At 35.9% G+C, this 20,266-nt stretch overlaps 1 long non-coding RNA gene across 2 annotated transcripts; it reads right to left on the reverse strand.

Annotated features, from left to right (window-relative positions):
* Positions 1-3,856: 3,856 nt before the first annotated feature.
* On the reverse strand, positions 3,857-11,001 carry LOC131535487 (uncharacterized). 2 transcript variants are annotated; one of them, XR_009269638.1, is made up of 9 exons: positions 10,974-11,001; positions 9,491-9,517; positions 6,115-6,182; positions 5,737-5,860; positions 5,463-5,542; positions 5,267-5,337; positions 5,007-5,174; positions 4,570-4,694; positions 3,857-4,448 (listed from the first exon to the last, which is right to left on the reverse strand). It is a non-coding gene; the product is annotated as an uncharacterized LOC131535487 (long non-coding RNA). The 2 variants fall into 2 exon arrangements; XR_009269637.1 differs by lacking the exon at positions 10,974-11,001 and adding an exon at positions 10,689-10,828.
* Positions 11,002-20,266: the final 9,265 nt, after the last annotated feature.

Below are 20,266 nucleotides of genomic sequence, written 5' to 3' on the forward strand. Positions count from 1 at the left end.
TTATTGAGAGCATTTAAAGTAGTGTTTACCCAACTTTTAACGTAATGCCCAGCGCAAACGATTGTCATAGTAACGTTAACTTCTATCTGTCGAAATAACTGACGAACTGCCTATTCGAGGGTCACATGGTTGTGAATTCATACCTCAACTTTGCGGCTGGATTTTCAGTCTTATTACAACTTCAGTCTGGCGTCCCGGGAGCAGGCGTCTTTTGCACACTTGAATTCATTTCAAAGGTAACGTGTTTTACTTGAGTAATTTCATTTGTGAAAAAGGTTACTTATTTAGTTTAAGTACTGGTAAATGCTGATTGTATTGTATAAGTGGCATTTTTACATTTATTTTATTGAGCTAGTTTCATTCAATACTGAACTTTATTCTAAAGCTTCTGCTTGTTTTTATGTGCAGATGTTTTGTTGGAATCACAAACAACACTCACTGAATACAAGACGGATACATAGAGGCAAAACAAGTGGAAAGTTCTCAGAGAAGAGGGACAACCCTCATGTGTGTGCTCATCTCAGAAAGTTGATGGACTTTCAGTATGTATTTATTAAATTGTCTTTTGCAGGAATATTCTAAATTTAATATAACATAAGCTCAAACAACAGAATTTGTGGTATAATGTTGATTCCAGCATTTTATTTTAATCCTTTAACCAAAATTATACAAATTCTGTTGATTGACCTTAATTTTTTTATAGAAAGTAAATGTTCTACTCAGAATATGGCTTATTTTTTTGTGATATAACAGTTATTTGTAGTTATTTTGTGATGCTATGTTATTTTTATGATAAGATTTTAACTGTTGAAAGACTGACATTTTTATTTTTACCAGTAAAAGCCTTGCAATGTCTTTCTGCCAGTTCCAACATCTTTGACTTGGTTTTTATTCATTTGTAAATGTATTAAAATAGTTCTCATGATAATTCATTTAAATCAGTATTTTACAGTTTACTGTTAAAATTATTCTTTGCAGCATTTTCATTGTTAAATTATTACAACATCATCTTGGATTTAGGGGTATTTACAGGATTTTATTGGCCACTTTTGTTGCCAGGTAAATACTGTACTTTAGTGAGATTACAAAATATTGCTGTAATATAAACTACAAGTTTAATTCAATGTTACTGTAAAAAATACTACAAATTACTGTATTTCACATACAGCAATTAACTGTGATTTGCTTTGCAGTATTATACTGTAATCCATTTTACAGCAAATAACATAATTTTTACAAGTTTTTTTGGCACCTTTTTTGCCAGTAACATCCTGTAAATTCTACGGTACATTTTTTACAGTGTAGGGATGGGCGGATCGATCCTAAAGTATCCATACTTTTGATACTGATGTTGTATCGAAAGGATCAATCCTCATAAAAATATCGATACTAAAGTGCGTTTTTTTAACCACTAATTTTATTTATCAAGAAACTTTGTGCATAAAATAAGCTTCTAAGTGCAAAATAGACTATAGGCTATTAGCGAATAATTGTTTTGGATAGAGCTATTTCTCCTGCTCATCGGAACACACGCAAATGCTGAAAGCGTTCGCTGCTGACGCATGGCTCAGTCACAGTGCTTGTTCAAATAGGGCTGCGTTTCCCAAAAGCATCAGAAGCATAAGGAGATCTTAAGAAACCATTGCCACATTATTACATTACTACATATCATCGTTATATATAAAATTAATTCTGAAAAATGCATCACGGTTTCCACACAAATATGAAGCAGCAATAATCAGAAATGTTTCAGCAAATAATATTAGAATGATTTCTGAAGGATCATGTGACACTAAAGACTGGAGTAATGATGCTAAAAATTCAGTTTTGATCACAGATGCATTTTAAACTATGTTTTAAAATATATTCAAATATAAAGTAGTTATTTATAATTATATTTCACAATGTTGCTGTTTTTACAGTTTTTTGTTGTTGTTGTTCAAATAAGTGCAGCCTTGGTGAGCATGAGACTTATTTAAAAAATATTACAAAATCTTAATAACCCCAAACTTTTGTGTACATGTAATATTTATATTAAATAGGCTGGTTTGTGCAAGTAAATTTATTTAATCTGGTAGTTGAAAGTTCAAATAGATTGTGTTATGTTCTGTAATTGCTGTAATTGTGTTATGTTCTGTAATCTGACAGAAAAAAATATGCTAAAGTTTCACCTTTAGGGGTACAACAACCTGGCAACCTTTTACAAAAATTAACCATGGTTTTATTACAGTAACCACAGTTTACCACAGTATTTGTAGTAAAACTGCAATAATAATAATAATAATAATACATTTTAGTACTTATGTAACACCATGTTTATTTTTCTTGAGGTACCCTCAAAGGTACACATTATCTAACCCTAAAGCATGCATACTTGTATGGTAGGCTACTAATATGCTCCCTTTTAGGAGCACCTTTGAGATTACTGCCCCAGTAAACGGCTAAAATACAATTTTAGTATATTTAATTTCTGACAGTGTATCAAAAAAAGGCCTGTGAAATGTAAAAAAAAAAAAAAAAAAAAAAATCATGGCTTTAAAATCTAATATTAAGTGAGTATAATTACTGTATTCAGTATCGGATCGAAAATAAAATAAGAGGTATCGCCCATCCCTACTCTGCTCACAAACGCTGATTTATGCAAGATGAAATGAAAATGACATCCAAAATTTTCTGAAGACAGCCGGTTTCCTTCAGAAATATAGTGATATAAAAACACCCGCTCCGGGTTTCGATTTTGAAATGTACAGTACTCAACCAAGCGTTCTCCCCACCCGCCAACCACTCGAATTTCCTTAGGCGGGATTTATTTTAATGATATTCTAATGGCCCGCTTTGTGATATCACAAATACAGGAAAACAAACCAGCCGTTCGTTGTAGTTCTTGAAAAGGGATTTTTTTTTTAAACGAAATATCTCCCTTTGGAGTGGACTTTGAGATTTGTAACTTTGTAGATCTTTTTATGCCCAAACATACACACTACACACTGACTAAAATTCAAAAAGTGAAAAATATAAATAATAGGACCCCTTTAAGCTCTGCAGTTTATCTGTGAATCTTGCTGTCTTCTTCCGGAGTTTTTTCTAAAAGCACTGTATCCCAATGAATAATCTGGACAGCACTTTTAAACTGATCTTGCATATTTGTGGGGATATTTAACGATTCCTGATCTTGGACAAACCGTGGCTGCATTCGAAACAGCATACTCAATGACGTACTTAATTTCAATAAGTACTTAACGAGCGCTAAAAGAGTATGTACTCTACAGCCAAATCTCGTTGAGTATGAATGTAATTCAGACTTCATCAGCCATGTTGACATTATCATGTGATCTATGACGTTATAACAAGCGCAACAACTTAAAAGATATGAGGGACAGGATTAATTAATCTATCTGTAAATTTTTTAATGTTGATGAAATTTTCTTGTTGAAGAAACAGCTGCCCTTTTATTGTGATTGTAATATAACTAATACATTTTGGGTTGATTTAAGTTTTTATATTTTTTAACCCTACTAATATGACCCAGTTTTATCAGTAAAGTATACATATTTTATTATGAAAACCCAAAATTTTTGTCTTTTGTTCAAAATTTTATATGTTAATTTCTTTATTTTATGTTCAAAATTTTTTATTTTTGAACTTCAATTTTTCATTTTCACCGGCTTAACTCTTTGTTTTCCTCTTTTTCTTGTTGAATTTAACTCTTTGTTTCATCCCTCAGGCTTATAAATAGCAACAACAAATGCATTTTTTTAAAATTTATTATGATTATATGAATAATATGATTATTCAAATATATTTACATTTGTTCATTGTTAAAGATACAGCCATCTTCCCCTGAGCAAGTCTGTAATTAAAAGTTCTGCAGTAATAATAAAGACACACTAGACAAATGCAGCCAAAGTGAATACATCTCAATTTTCAGTCAAGTAATGAATTAATGCATAAGTTAATGAAACAATTATATTTTATTTACTGACAACGAAAGGAAACATGAATAAATGATTAAAATAATGAATAAAAGTAACCATGAAAATAAATAAATACCAAGTCAACAACACATGAAACAAAGCTTTATTCAAACATTGTTCCAACAATCATGTATTTACAGACGGTGAACCCCACATCCTACTTCCATTTCAACACAGCTGTGCCAATTCTGCAGCTTTATTCTGATGAAGCAGCTGACCACCGTGTCCACCTTCACCTGTCTCTGCTGTCCATCAGAACCCTCACTGCTGCAGTCAGACTGAATCTGATCATGGATGGAAAAGGGACATCGAAGCTGTCTTTGCCCGAGTACACAGAGAGGATGAGGAAGACCATGATGACGCCCCTGAACCACACAACCTTGAACAAGAGCAGGAGAACATGTGCCGGACAATTTGACTACTGCTGTGTCTGCTCCAAACATCTGTGTGCCTGCTCTCCACGAGCACAACTCCCTGTAAAACATTTAAACAGAGTAAAACGTTTTACATTTCATGTTGTCAGGATTCCATTTCTTGCAAAATTTCATTTCATATGTTTACAATTCCATGCTAATTTTTGATATAGCTTCATTACTTCTGTGGTGTAGTGGGCTGAACTGGTTAGCAGAAGGTTGGTCGATCTCCACAGTCGTCACCACCAGACATGTGTCCTTGATCAAGCCTTCTTACTCCAGGTTGCTGCAGGGGGATTGGGGGTCCCTGTAATAAGAGCACTGTAAGTCAATTTGGATAAAAGTGTCTGCCAAAGGCATAAATATAAATGTGATTTTTGTAAATCCCTTTTTGTGGGGGGTTCTGAACACCAAAGGTGTTTTTGGTCAAGTTTGTCCTGCTGGTTTCTGTTCATATAATATCAGTCAGTAGCCTGACTTTCAGAAGCTTCATGACATTATTTGATGATGCTTTTGAAGCTTCTGAAACTCTGGTTCCATTGACTGATGAAACCAGCAGAACAAACTTGACCAAAATCACATCCTCAGTGTCTTTTGGTCTTTCTCTAGATGTTCTCACTGGCTCTGGGGTCACTGAGGATGAAGAGACCACAGCAGCATCCAGTCCAGATGAGACAGATGAGGGCAGGTGGAGTGATGGAGTGTCTCATCCATGGCACTGGACCATTTCTAGGATGATCATGTGAACTTCCTCACTGCTCACACCAGCCTGCAGACATTTCAGATCCTATAAAAATGCACAAACACAATACAAAAGCAGTCATTTTAACAGCACAATGTCATTTGATTTATGTAATAGAAGTAACAAAATGATCTTACTTTATATTTTTATTTGAAGTTTTCCCTTTTTTTCCACAAATGCCACTGTCACCTGCTCCACCACAAAAGCTCTGCAACAAATGCACAGAAATCAAGAATCAGAAAAGTGCTGTAATAACTCTGTTTGAAATTACAATAATTAAAATAAACTACAACTTAAGATTTAAAAGATGTTTTATTCATTTTTGTAGTGTACTCGCTGAGAGCCTTTGATGGCAGCATTCCTTCATCAGTCACCCTGCACTCTGCAGAAGTACTCGTGTGTCTCATCTGTCCCTGTAACATCCAGATAAGATTCAGTGACCTCTGTGATTTATATGCTCAATACTACATTTACATGTTGAGGTAGTTGCTGATGTGTTAACTGCTCTTTATCCAACACAAATTTTCCTCAATTTATCAACAGTACTAATGGACAAATAAAACAGAAAACTTATGTTTAGTTATTCTATGCAGATTTGTTTATTTACCTTACATCCATCTAAAGCAGTGTTGACAACAGTGAATTCTACTATAATAGCACACATTCATCTCTCACTCAGATGTCTGTTCATGTTGTGATGTGCTCATCTGTAATTCTTTTAGTACATTTTCCTGTCACAAATCAAACATAGACATTTAGTAATCGTCTTTAAGATGTATATGGTTTATGTAAATTCACTTTGGAGATGTAACGTGTGCTTACTGGAGCTCCGCTGTTCGCTATACATAATAAAACTGTTTTTTACAGAAAAATTACAAATATACTGTAACTGTCTCTTACACCTTCAGCAATTCAACAGTTTACTCTACAGTAGCTCAACAAATACGATTTAAACACAAACATGTTTTTGGTTTGTAATACTCACATTTTGTAAACACCCTCGTTACTGTTCTCCGTCACATTCGATGATGGAGTATCCTCTCGCGTGGACTTCTGGGATAGAAAAGTATCCCTCGATCAGCACTTCAGAATCTGGGCTGGAGGCCATCCGGGGATCTCGCGACTACTTTTTTATGAATACTGTGGTTTCGGACATACTACTCTTCTCACGTACCCATTTCACCTACTATATAGTAGGTAAGTAGGCATATTCGAACGATACAAAGTCGGCATGAAATCTAAATTTACAATTCTTATTTTTTGATGGAATACTGTAGTGTTTATTATAAAGAATTCATCTGTGCACTTCATTATTTTTTTTTTTAATTCATGTGCCCTCGTAATCTTTAAAGGTCCCATGACATGCTGCTTTTTGGATGCTTTTATATAGGCCTAAGTGGTGCCTAGTACTGTATCTGAAGTCTCTTTTCCGAAATTCAGCCTTGGTGCAGAATTTCAGCCACTACGAGCCAGTCCCACAATGAGCTTTCCTTAGGACGTGCCATTTCTGTGTCTGTAGCTTTAAATGCTAATGAGGAGGAGAGAGGCGGGGCAAGGTGGAGGGTGGGTGTGTGGCCTTAACAAGCTTGCGCTACCATGCGCTAATGCTGACTGTGGATGTATTGCAATGGCTCAAATAGACACGCAGTCGTTCAAGCTTTTCAGTTTGACCCGAATCTGATCTGGATGGAGAAGCACCGGATGAAGAAGTTGCAACTCAGTGGCTACAGCAGGACGTCTCCGAATGGTTAGTTTAAAATATTGTGTCTGGATACGGTTCTTTAGTTGATTTGTTTATGTATGCTGTTACAGTTATTATCATGTAGCTAATGCCATAGCCATAGGCTTGGATGAAGGAACTAAAAAAATACTTCGGTGTTCATTTGTACATCCAAACACTGAGCAACTGCCATGCTTCACTCGTTTGCAAGCCATGATGTCTCTCGAGGGAAAAAAAAATATTGCGCTCGCCTCATACGGTAGTAGCTAATTTTCTCATGGGTGGGCAAAGCAGAGAAAGGGGAGGTAACCTTTCGCCGTATGACGACATAAAGGGAAGATTCCAGATTGGGCCATCTGAGCTTTCATTTTCTCAAAGGCGAAGCAGGATACACAGGGCTCGGTTTAAACCCATCGCCATTTCTAGCCACTGGGGGACCATAGGCAGGCTAGGGGAACTCATATTAATGAGTTAATTAATGTTCATATTAATGATAAAAAACCTCATAAAGTTTTCATGCCATGGGACCTTTAATCAAAAACATTAACCTCCCCTCCCCCCAGTGTTAGACTGAAACTTGCTGAAACTCGCGAATTCCCTCATCATAAGCAACAAAAGTGCAGATGTATGTACAATAAACATAAGAGATTAATTTATCATAAAGATTATAAGAGGTGTTATGAGTGCTTAACCAGACTAACTGTGCTCATTTAGAGTGTGTTCTTTCACTGCATGATTCAGTCTAATAAAATGCATTTATAATGCTGCCCAAATTCAAGATATGGGGGCAGAAAATGTATACATTTAGGCTATATCATTTCATATAGTTAATCGATATCACATGAAGAGTGACATTTTTCATAAAAATCACAAATGTGATACTGATTTTAGCCTATACAACAGTTCAATAAACAAGAAGTTAATATTATTAGACTTACGTTTTAGACACCATATTATGGAGGACCAAACCTGCCATATTTAGAAATAAATAAATAAAGAAATAAATGTACAAAGAAATGTAAAAAAGCAAAAATAAATAAATAAATATATAAATAAATGTACAAAGAAAAGTAAAAAAGCAAAAATAAAATGATTATTTATAATTTTATTTCCTTATTTATGTATTTTTCATTTTTTCCACATTTATTTATTCATTTATTTATACATTTATTTATTTCCACTTTTATTTATTTTCACATTTATATATTTATTTACGTATTTATTTATTTATTTATTTCCACATTTATATATTTCCACATTTATTTATTTATACATTTCTTTGTCCGTAGGGTAATGAGGAGGGCGTGTTTTACGTCAGGAAAAGCAATCGAGCCAGAGTAGTCGAGGGGTAAGCTTGAGGCCACAGTGACACCTTGTGGTGCCCAAACGAAGTACAAGAAGTGTAGCCTATATGACGCGCCTGTTGATAGTGTGGGATGAATGACTTAGATGGGCGATATGACCAAAATCTTATATCACCGTTATTATTTCAGTTTCACGCGGGGTTCTTTCGGCTGGGAAGCCTGCTATCTGTGATCGCGTGCATTTGCTGAAGCTTCATGGCATGCAGTCGCTCTCTTATGCGCGCTGTTTTTAGGTTTCACTTTCAAAGCATACAAGGCATGTTTCCAATATTCGAATAGAAGGAGGTTATTGTAGAAGATTGGTCGCCTCGCGCCTCTTCCCGTGTGGACAGTCACCGCATCAACTGATTATAATGGGTTCTCTTGGTGTAGACACGGCTTTAGATACGGATTAATCACACGTCTTAGGATGGAAATATCCAGAATTAGGTCAAACAAGAGGTGTCCACGGAACGGAGCTAGTGAAACACACACGACATGCATTGAACATACAAGCATCATGCTCATAGCTTTTTGAGCTAACTGCAGTTTTTTAATGTAACCAAAAACCAAAAACAACATTGACAGCATCAGAAACAAACCTGTAAACTGATGTCCAGGGGCATTTAAAAAAAAAATATATATATATATATATATATATATATATATAATTCAATCGATGAACTCAAAATAATAAAGATAATTAAATAATTAAAATAATAAAGGGCTGTACTAGTAAAAATCCAATCAGTGTCAACAAACACCACAGCTGAACCGCGGCAACAAGTAGTGGTGTTTTCGTAATCAGCGTAATTTGAAGGAATCAGCTGAATGGATTGAACTCACTCTGTAAAACAGTGACTTGGCCCCACCTAGTGTCTGTTTTAGTTTTTTACACTTCTTTGTACATTTCTTTCTTTATTTATTTATTTCTAAATATGGCAGGTTTGGTCCTCCATACCATATTGCCTATTTTTGCTCTATTTCGCCAACAAAACTGGTTCCAAACACAGCCACAGCACTGTTTTGCATCTCTGAGCAACATGACGGTGTTTCGTTCCTGAATTAATCAACCGTTTAAATGATTCGGTTCAATCGCTATGAATCACTAATTAACAGTGACTTACTGACTGGTGGTTTTAATTTCACATTTAAAGTACCTTTTCATTAAAAAAATAATAATAATTTCAAATATCAGTATTCAACGTTTTAGATTAAAATATCAAAAAATTATTTATGCAGTTGCAAACTGCAGGTTAAATGCATTCATGTCCAACAGTGTGTGTGTAAATACATACATCTAAATGCCTCTTCAGATGCAGCTTCTGTTGGAAAAGATTAATTTCTGTCATTTTATTATTATTTATTAATAATTATTATTATTAATTCTTGGTGGACCCCCCAAGAGCTTTGACACAATTGACCTATCGGTAAGCCCCTCCCCTCGAATGCAGACTAGCCAATGGTAGTCGAGTATCAGTTGCACTGGGAGCGGAACTCGGACATCTTTAGGTTTCAGCGCCATAGAGAAACATTGGGAGATCCGAAGCTCACATCGGTTTTATGGGGTTTATGCTTCAAAAATGGAAAAACAATGTGCCTGGGGTACTTGTAACACTGATTCCAGGTATCCTGAGAGGATGGGCAATATCATTTATTTTATTACATTTCCTGAATCCAAACAAATATTCACCCCAATACAAATGAAGACAAAAACGTTCATTTTCTGGTTGACATACACTCATTAAGTTACAATTTTCATCTGTTCAAGCAGAACGTTAATGTTATTGTGCTTTAGCAAGGTATCTCTGGCTAAAACTAGCTAACGTTAAAGTTAGTGAGTGCAACCTATAGCGGACTGTTCTCGCGTCTTGTACAGTGTAGGTCAAAAACACATAAACGAAGGTCTACACTTCAGTGCCTCTCCATATTAAACTGGTTAAATGTACATTAATTTAATCGTACCCTGCGATACATGAACAGTGTTGATCCTGCATGTTGTCATCCGCGATCGTGAGGACCAACCCTAATATGAGACTTCTCCCGCTTACATTGTGATCTGTAAACCCTCGCTTCGAGTTACCCACCGTATTTATTTTTAAATGTTTTATAAATCCCTCCATGGAATATTTAATTCCCATTTGGTGGCCTTCTGTATCCAAAATTGCGCAAAAACATCGTGGGACAAGGTTTTCACACTGTAGCTGTCATTGAAAGACAGTGAGCAACTCCTTTTGTTTGTCCGAGGGAGCAACAGTAACTAAGGGGGGCGGGGCTTACCGATAGGTCAATAGAGCTTGGCAACCGACGTCACTGCGCAGTGCATTCTGGGACGTAAACAAGAGGGCGCCGCCATATTGTGAGGCCACATCGGGCAAGACTTAAAACAACTTAAAACAATCAGTTACTACAGGATAAACAATGTTGAAAAGTCGATTAAAAGAACGAAATGTACTATACAGGGACAAACTTCTACCGGACGCAAGAAAATGGTACCTGGAAAAGATGGCATTGATCGGAAATCTGGATCCGTATGAGGTGCCTGCAAGAGAATGTACTCGAGACCCCGACGATTTACCTCCTCTGACATTTCCAGATATTTGTGTATATTTAGTCTGTGGTGTGAGTGCTTAAACCGAAGCTCAGTTTCGCAACTTTAAATCTATGGAAGCCCACGTTCAGTTCACAAATGGCTGGGTCCATGACTTGGAAGTCTACAAACTGCCGAGTTGTGAAAACACCGTCGTTCGCACAAAGGTGTGTATCATCTTGCTTACCTACCTGCAGTCGCGTAGCTACGGGTCCTGGGCCCACCCACTTTCATCATGGTCAATTACAGGTCGTTTTCACTCTTCCTATAGGTGCATCATATGCTTGTCAAAATGATGATTTGTCCGTATCTGTTAGTCCCACCCACAATGTTATGTTTACGACTTATGTTTACGACGTACGGATATAATAGTAAAATGTGCGCGTTTGTGAAGTTAAATTTGAAAATAGCCTAGTGAAGCAAACATAAATCAGATCAATTATTTTAAAAAGAAAATGTCTTAGCAATAAATCCAGACCGTCTACAAATGAAACCCGACAGACCACCTGAGGGTGCTGGATTTATCGGAAACCTCTGAACCAAGCGTGTTTGAAACATCATATTAGCATAGGTACAATGTTTGATCCGCTAAACAGATGTGTCCTTTGTGGAAAGAAACACATAAACATTGTGCTAGATCCTGGTCGCCACAACAAACTGCATAATTCTGCGGTCCTCGATGCGCGTGAACTGACAGAGACGTTAAATTATTAAATCATCAGCGAAGCCCCGTTGTTTCACACTGAGGTAATGCTTTTTAATAAACTTCCTTTAGTTAACGTTAGTTAATGCATTAACTAACATTAGCAATACGTTTGTTATCATGTTTATTCATCTTTGTTAACCAGCTCAGGCAAATGTTAACAGATACAACTTTTAATTTGAATAATGTCCTATTAGTAAATTTTGAAATTAACATTAATATAACAAATTACTAATGTTAATGCATGCTTTAGAAGTACTGTGTAATGAACCTTGGTGCTCTATTTTTTGTTGGCAATTTGACATGCAGTTTTCATATACACAGGTCCGTGTACCTTCGGATAATTCGTTTTTTGATTTAATATTGAAATCTGAAAAATGAAAAAAAACGCCACCTTTTCGTTTTCATTTGTTCAAACAAAACGAAAAATCAAGAATTCGGCTTCATTTTTCGTTTTACTTTCAGGGACAGAAAAGGGATAAACTACTTGAATATTCGATCTCTACAAGTGGGCGGAGTGAAACGCCCCTCTCCGCTGATTGGTCTACCAAACATTACAACATAATAATAGTCATAAAAACATAATAAAAGTCCTCCGCTACTATGTATTCTTAAAGTGTTTATTTCTACTACATTTGATCTCTTTCTCTTCAACAAACAGCCAGATTAAGGAATGGCTTGACACAAACAATACCGAGGCAGAGCCTAGACAGAGATTTCTTTTGTGTAGGCTTAAATTCTGCAACCTACCCCTGAAATCTCATAAATATTAATTTAATTCGTACCTGCACACACAACTACCTACTAGCCTACATCTTTGGCACGGCCGCCTGATTTATTATAGCTAACCACCCTGCTGAAAAAAACAATAGAACCCTGCCCAAAACACAATAGAAAATGTAATGGATTTAATGGTTATGATGGGAATTGTATTGGTGTTAATGGAAACTATAGTGGTGTCTACTGGTATGTGATAGATTCTATTGGTGGGATGTTAAATCCTATTGAAAAATGCCCAAAACACACTACAAAAGGAATTTTGTAATGGTTTTACTGGAAAAAGCTAATGGTTCATAATGGTATTTTAATGTAAACCACTGGAATTTCTGTGATGGTTTCTAATGGGCTTCTATTGTTTTTTTTTTTTTTAGTAGGGCACCTATTAAAATCTGTGTGGCAAAACTGCAACGTATGGGAAGCCAAACAACCCAAAAGTGGGAGAAACAGTGCGATATTAAAGAGTTTGCGCCGCTGTCCTGTCATAGGCTCAATGGACCGAGCGGCACGACCGACTCTACAGCGCAGGGAGGACGTGTTTGCTAGCGCCACCGAACTGACAGCGCAGCGAACATAAGAAGTTCGTATTTTTCCTGCACGTTAACATAATGAAGATCAGTATTAAGTTAATAACCCTAAAATAAATGCAGTGCAAAATTCAAAATACATCATATTGAATTTACATACAATTTACAATTTTGAAAAGAGTTTGTTTTAAATCAATTAATTAAATTTTATTTATTTATTTATTTAATATGTAGCGTAGAGAAAAGCCTGACAAACGTAGCCATTATATAAAATTGCACTGTTAAAGTTAAAGAACATTACCTTGGATGTTCCCTGGTCTTTAGAGACCAAAAATAAAATAAAATAAAATAAAAAAATTCCCTGGACCACAAAAAGCAAGGGTATGTTTGCAGCAATAGCCAACATTGTATGGGTCAAAATTGTCAATTTTTTCTTTTATTCCAAAAATCATTAGGATATTACTGTAAGTAAAGATCATCCATGAAGATATTTTGTAAATCCCCAAATAAATCAAAACTTAATTTTTGATTAGTAATATATGCTAAGAACTTCATTTGGACAAAAGCGATTTTCTCAATATTTAGATTTTTTTTTTTTTTTTTTGCACCATCAGATTCCAGATTTTCAAATTCAATTTTTTGGTTGTTTGGCTTCCCATACAACGCACTGCAGCGCGGAGATTGTATTAGCGCAGACCACTATAAATGTATTTATTCGTGTTAAAACCATGGCTAATTTTAGTAAGGAACATGGAAACTCAGAGAGAATATTAGATGCGTTGATGGTGGTGAAATTATTACCGACATTAAAACACGTTATTAACATCAACAGCCGGAGTGCTGATGTCTTTTCAGGGGCATAGCTGTCCGTCAATTATGATAATTTGCATTTAGCCGCAAACATGAGGTGTGAGCACCGAGTTCACCTTCAAATCATGACGTCAAATTCACATTTCACTAAAACAGCACCATGGAGGAACAAATAGTCCCATGCCAGTGGGATAACAATATGATTTGCTATAAAGTGCTCTGTGAATAAAACTCAAAATAGAAAAATAGCTAATAGATGTGATGTGAAGGTAAATTACACAAAGTCATATCTTGTCATATCTGTCATATTATTTAGGTTCCTCCATTGTCCAAAACGTAGCGTATTGTCTAAAACAAAAGTTATGACTCTGTGTACGTTCACATACATTGATACTGGTCTGCGCTTCACTACAATACATTTTCCCGCGCTGCAGTGCGTCATGGCTTTGCCACACAAATTTTGATAGGTGGCTATATAATAAAACAGGCGGTGTGCCAGAGGACTGAAAGGTTCTGCCTCGATGCGGTTTGTGTCAAGCCATTGGTTAATCTGGCTGTTTGATGAAGAGAAAGAGACCAAATGTAGCAGAAATAAACATGTTAAGAATCTGTAGAAGCAGAGGACTATTATTATTATTTTTAAGGACTATTATTATGTTGTAATGTTTGGTTGACCAATCAGCGGAGAGGGGCGTTTCACTCCGCCCACTTGTAGAGATCGAATATTCAAGTAGTTTATCCCTTTTCTGTCCCTGAACGTAAAACGAAAACTGAAGCGAATTCTTGATTTTTCGTTTTGTTTGAACAAATGAAAACGAAAAATGTGGCGTTTTTCATTTTTCAGATTTCAATATTAAATAAAAAAACGAATTATCCGAAGGTACACGGACCTACACACCTGGCCCACACAGTTTTATGTAGGCGGTCCGTGTACGTTGTGTTCATTCGTTTTTTGATTAACTATTGAAAATAGAAACATGAGAACACGGCACCATTTTCATTTTCGTTTTGTCAAAAATGAAAAACAAGAAATCGCCTTGATTTGCCGTTTTACATTCAGGGTAGAAAATGGATGAACAGCTCGATTGTTCGATTTTCACGTGTGGGAGGGAATGAAACGCCCAATTTCACTGATTGGTCAAGCAAAAATGAAGCGGTGCCGTCATCATGTCGTCTTCAGTACTGTGTAACAGAAGGCGAGTCCTCCGCTGTTAAAGTGTTTATTGCAACTCCTGCATGTCATCTCTCTCATCAAACAACCAGACTAACAAATGAACGGGTTTACTTCTGTGTAGGCATAAACTCTATATGGCAATTATTAGGTGCTTATTGCAGAAATATGTATGTAGCTCGGATCTGCAGCTACATTACCCTTTTAGTCTATTTCTTTGGCGCACCGCACATTTTATTTAGCTGTCCAGTTATCAAAATCTGTGTGGCAAGGCTGCGTGACGCACTGGACAACACTGGGCGAATGCATTTACTTTATAGTGAAGCGCAGAGCAGTATTGATTTTAGTATATCCAGCAGTCATAACTTTTATTTTAGACAGTACAGTTTCATTAATAATGAGTATAAATTGATTTAATTTTAGACACAAAACAGTCTGTTTTATTTGACTTAAAACACAGGCGTTTCGTTCTTGAATGAATCTGAGTCTTTGAATGAATCGTTTGAGTGAGTGGTTTAATGACCCATTTGCTTTGCTCCTGAAAAAAACCTTCATAATTCAAGTAGCCTATCCAGTTGTTTCATTTTGTCACTCATTTCATATTTCTGTAGGCTACTCAAAATGTTTTTGTTTAAAACAATCTCATTCCATAATGAAATTGTTGTGTTAATGCATTTACTACTGTCTGAGCAGCACTAATTCTGTAAATACATTAACTTAAGATGCAGCTTCTGTGCCACAGTGCAAAGCTGGCTTTGCCTGGTACTGATTTAATTGGTAACACCTATAATGTCATATTTTTCAAATATTGACTAAATTCAGGAATTTAATATTAAAGGTGACAGACATATTTTATAAAGTTAGAAAAATGCCCTTTTCTATAAAAATAGCATGCATTATATACATGTGTAACATGCCGTCAGATAATGACAGTATCATATAAACTTCTCAATGAAAAAAAAACTCACGCTAAAATCAATACTGGTCTGCACTTAATGTAAATGTTCACTATAATGTAAATGTCACGCAGCTTTGCCACACAGATTTTGATAACTGGACAGCTAAATAAAATGGGCTGTGAGCCAAAGAAATAGACTAAAAGGGTAACGTGGCGGCAGATCTGAGATACATACATATTTCTGCAATAAGCACCTAATATTTGCCATAGAGAATCTATGCCTGCACAGGAGTAAAGCCCTTGTCTAGGCGCTGCCCCAGTATGGTTTGTGTCAAGCCACTTGTTAGTCTGGTTGTTTGATGAGAGGGAGATGAACGCAGGAGTTGCAATAAATGCTTTTATTCTGTTGCACAAAACTGAAGACGACATGATGACGGTACCGCTTCATTTTTGCTTGACCAATCAGTGAAATGGGACGTTTCATTCCCTCCCACACGTGAAAATCGAACATTCGAGCTGTTTATCCATTTTCAACCCCTGAATGTAAAAACGGCAAATCAAGGCGATTTCTTGTTTTTTCATTTTTTTTGAAAAAACGAAAAACGAAAATGGTGCCGTTTTCTCATGTTTCTATTTTCAATTTTAAATCAAAAAACGAATGAACGCAACGTACACGGACCGTAGGCCCACCCACTTAAACATTAAACACTGCCTCCCCCTCAAAACGACTTCTCTACTCTTCCGGTCACGAATGATGGCGCAACAAGGGCGGAGCTAGTGATGTGAGGGGTAAATGGGATAAACGACAGGGGAAAAGCTGAAGCTGATGCTTCACTTTATAGCACTGACACCAATCATGAGGGAGTACGGTACCCTTAAACACCGAAAAGATATTAGGATATTACAACAACATTACTCTTAGGACATGGCAAACTAATTTGTTTCATGAATATGACTTAACCTGATGGAGTATGCGCTCATATTCAGGCAGTCTCTCTCTCTCTCGCGCGCGCTGTTTAGGCATGTTTTGTACTGTTGATCGTGGTCGTCATCCCTAAATAGCTAATTTATTCATGCTTGGGTGTCGGCGGTGAATCCAGTGGCGAAAAATCCCCCACCACTAACTGCAAACTGGCATTCTTCTTCTTCTTCTTCTGGTGTTTTATGGCGGTTTGGCAAACCCACAAAAAGGTGCATTACCGCCACCTTCTGATCTGGAGTGTGGAGTGTACGTAGATTTGGAAGAAAGAAATACAAACAAACAAACAAAAACAACCTAGATTCTATCTATGGTTCCTGTGTTTTTCAAGTATTTAAATAATATTTCATGTACTCTTGATTGCCTTGGCCCGTTTCCTAATAATACTTTTAAAGAAATATTATCAACTTCCAGAGGCGGACAAAGTACACAACTTCCTTACTTGAGTGAAAGTACAGGTACTACTGGTCAAATACTACTCCACTACAAGTGAAAGTTGTAAAGACAGATTTTTACTTAAGTGAAAGTACGGAAGTACATGTTTTTAAAAGTACTTAAGTATCAAAAGTAAAAAGTAAATGCATTGTTTTATTGTCGCATTGTTGTATATTTACAATACCATATGCCACTAATGCAACCTACTGAATACACTGATTAGCTTGTATTATCTTTGGAATTAAGAGCTTTTATGTTACAAAACATATTGAAATGGAACAACTGAATGAAGATAATCATCTTTATTTTTTATTTAACACTCCTACAGCTACATTGAACTCATTTTAATACTTGTTTAAAAGTTACAAAGTTCTTTTTCAAAGAGATATTGAAGTCTATGATATGGTTCATTTTAGGCAAACAAAGCAAACATTGAAAAGAAAACAAACCTTTAATCTCTTCAGAAAACTGGATCATACTCTCTCAGTATAGCCATGGTGTGCAGGTTGCACCAAAGAACCATCTTTTTGAATTTTGCCATCAACTGATCAGTGTTCATAAAATGCTCAGAAATCAGTGAACTTCACAACATGTGTTTTCATTTAGCCTACTTTTTGATCATTTGTTTGCAAAAAATATATGTATTTATGTGCAGTGTTTTGACAATAAAATAATGTTCAGATTTATATACTTCCCTTACCAGTTTTTAGCAGCAATTTACCAGTAGGCCTAAGTTTATATATATAGTTTATATACTATAGTGAGATAATAGTAAATTTGTGGATACTGTGATTTTACAGCAAATACCATAGTTATGGTTACTATAGTAAAAACATGGTTAATTTTCCAAAGGGCTTTAACGAGTTAACACATGCCTTTTTAGAGCGCAGTAGCGCGGACGTTTACGATAGTTTAGCGGGGAAGATCCCGAGGTTGCCAGATTTCGTAGAAAATATCAGCCAAATGTCCATTCAAATCTAGGCAGAAAACTGCAGGCTTAGAAATACTGTAACACTTGGCAACACAGGAAGGTCCTGGCAGATCGCAGGCCGGATTTTCGCAGAAAAAAAGGGTTCAGTGAATCTGAAAATGCACTCGTTGTAAAAACTACTACATATAACGACTTTCTACTTGGGGACCTTGATATAAATGTAGTTGAGTAAAAAGTACGATATTTGTCTTTCAAATGTAGTGAAGTTAAAGTCGCAAGTTTCCAGAAAAAATAATACTCGAGTAAAGTACAGATACTCAAAAAGTGTACTTAAGTACAATACTCAAGTAAATTTACTTCGTTACTGTCCACCTCTGTCAACTTCCAACCATCCTAATTCTTGTTTTAACTGAAATCTCTCCCTTTCATATGCAGAACACTCAAAAAGTATATGCATCACTGTTTCTAATTCTCCACATTTGTCACACTTTCCCGATTCATGTTTACCTATTTTATAAAGACTATGGTTTAATGCTGTATGTCCAATTCTTAGTCTTGAAATAATGACCTCTTTCTCCCTATTTCCATATCTTTTCCTCTCATTTCCAACACACTCCTGAATCTGAAAAAGATGTCTTCCTTTAAACCCACTATTCCATAACTTTTGCCATTTCTTTCTTACTTAATTTGATATCATTCTTTTGAATTCAGCTTTACTTAAAGCTAACTTAATTTCTATTTGTGAATGATTTAATGCTTTCTTAGCTAGCAAGTCTACTTCCTCATTTCCATCCACACCCACATGTGCAGGTACCCAATGGAAATTTACCTCTATCCTTAACTGTCTTATTCTAAACAAACTTTGTAAAACTTCAAATATTAAATCTTGCCTAGCTTCAGATTTACCACTTAGTAAACTAGTGAGCACAGCCATTGAGTCACTACATATCACAGTTCTTTCTGGTTGAACTTCTTCAATCCACTGTAGAGCTATTATGATAGCTAATAATTCAGTAGTAAAAACTGACACATGATCTGATAATCTTTTTGCAATTTTTATTTTAAAAGTAGGAATATATACTGCTGCTGCTGTTCTTCCAGACTCTGGTTCCTTAGACCCATCTGTAAATACCTGTAACACAGAATAATACTCCTGCATTAAATATTGTTGAACTACTAATTCAGTTGACATGTTCATCTCTGGCTTTTTTATTATTTTGTGAATTTGTAAGTCTATTATCGGCATAGGGAACAACCAAGGGGGAATTGCTGGTATAGCAACAGAAGGAGCAATTTCATGGTCTTTCAACTCCAAGCTGTTTGCCTCCTTCCTTACTACCCAACCAAAGCTTGCCATTTCTTTGTATTCATATTCCCAACAATCTTTCAAAAGAAGTCTGACTGGATGGTTTTCCAGATGTCCCTTTACACCAGACCAACACCTTAATCGCAATTGAAACCTGCGCTGTTCTAGAGGCAATTCTCCTATTTCAACTTGTAATGAAGAAGATCTAAATGCACCACAGCAGATGCGCAAAGCTTGATTTTGTATTACCTCTATCTTTTTAAGTAAAGTTTTGTTCGCAGAACTGTATACTACACTACCATAATCTATGTTTGACCTAATCACAGCACAATAAATTATTTTCAATGACTGACATCTTGCCCCCCACTCAGCTCCTGATAAGCACCTTAATACATTTATTCCTTTTTTGCATTTTTCTATCAATTTCTGAATATGTATTCTAAAATTTAATTTAGAGTCCATCCACATACCCAAAAATCGTACAACATTAACTTGTTCCAGCTGATAACCATACATTTTGACATTCAAGCTTTGATTATTTTTCTTTTTCGAAAAACATATTACTTGTGTTTTTGCCACAGAAAACCGAAAACCCCAATTATTTGCCCAATTTTCCACCTCATTTACTGCTTTTTGCATTTTTTTCTACAAATAAAACATTTCGTCCCCTTTTCCAAAGAGCTCCATCATCCGCATACAATGATCTTCCTATTCCATTATCAACATTATGAAAGATGTCATTAATCATTAAATTAAAAAGAATAGGACTGCTCACACTTCCTCGGGGAGTTCCATTCTCAATTTGGAGAATCTGAGAAAAAGCAGTCCCTACTCTTGCTTGAATCGTTCTTCCAAACAAAAAACTCAAAATCCAGTTATACATTTTTTCCATCGATTCTCAAGCTTTCCAATTTCATTAAAAGCCCCTCTTTCCACAGCATATCATA

The sequence above is a fragment of the Onychostoma macrolepis genome, unplaced genomic scaffold, assembly GCF_012432095.1.
Source record: "Onychostoma macrolepis isolate SWU-2019 unplaced genomic scaffold, ASM1243209v1 Scaffold3, whole genome shotgun sequence".
In the NCBI taxonomy this organism is placed as follows: Eukaryota; Metazoa; Chordata; class Actinopteri; order Cypriniformes; family Cyprinidae; genus Onychostoma; species Onychostoma macrolepis.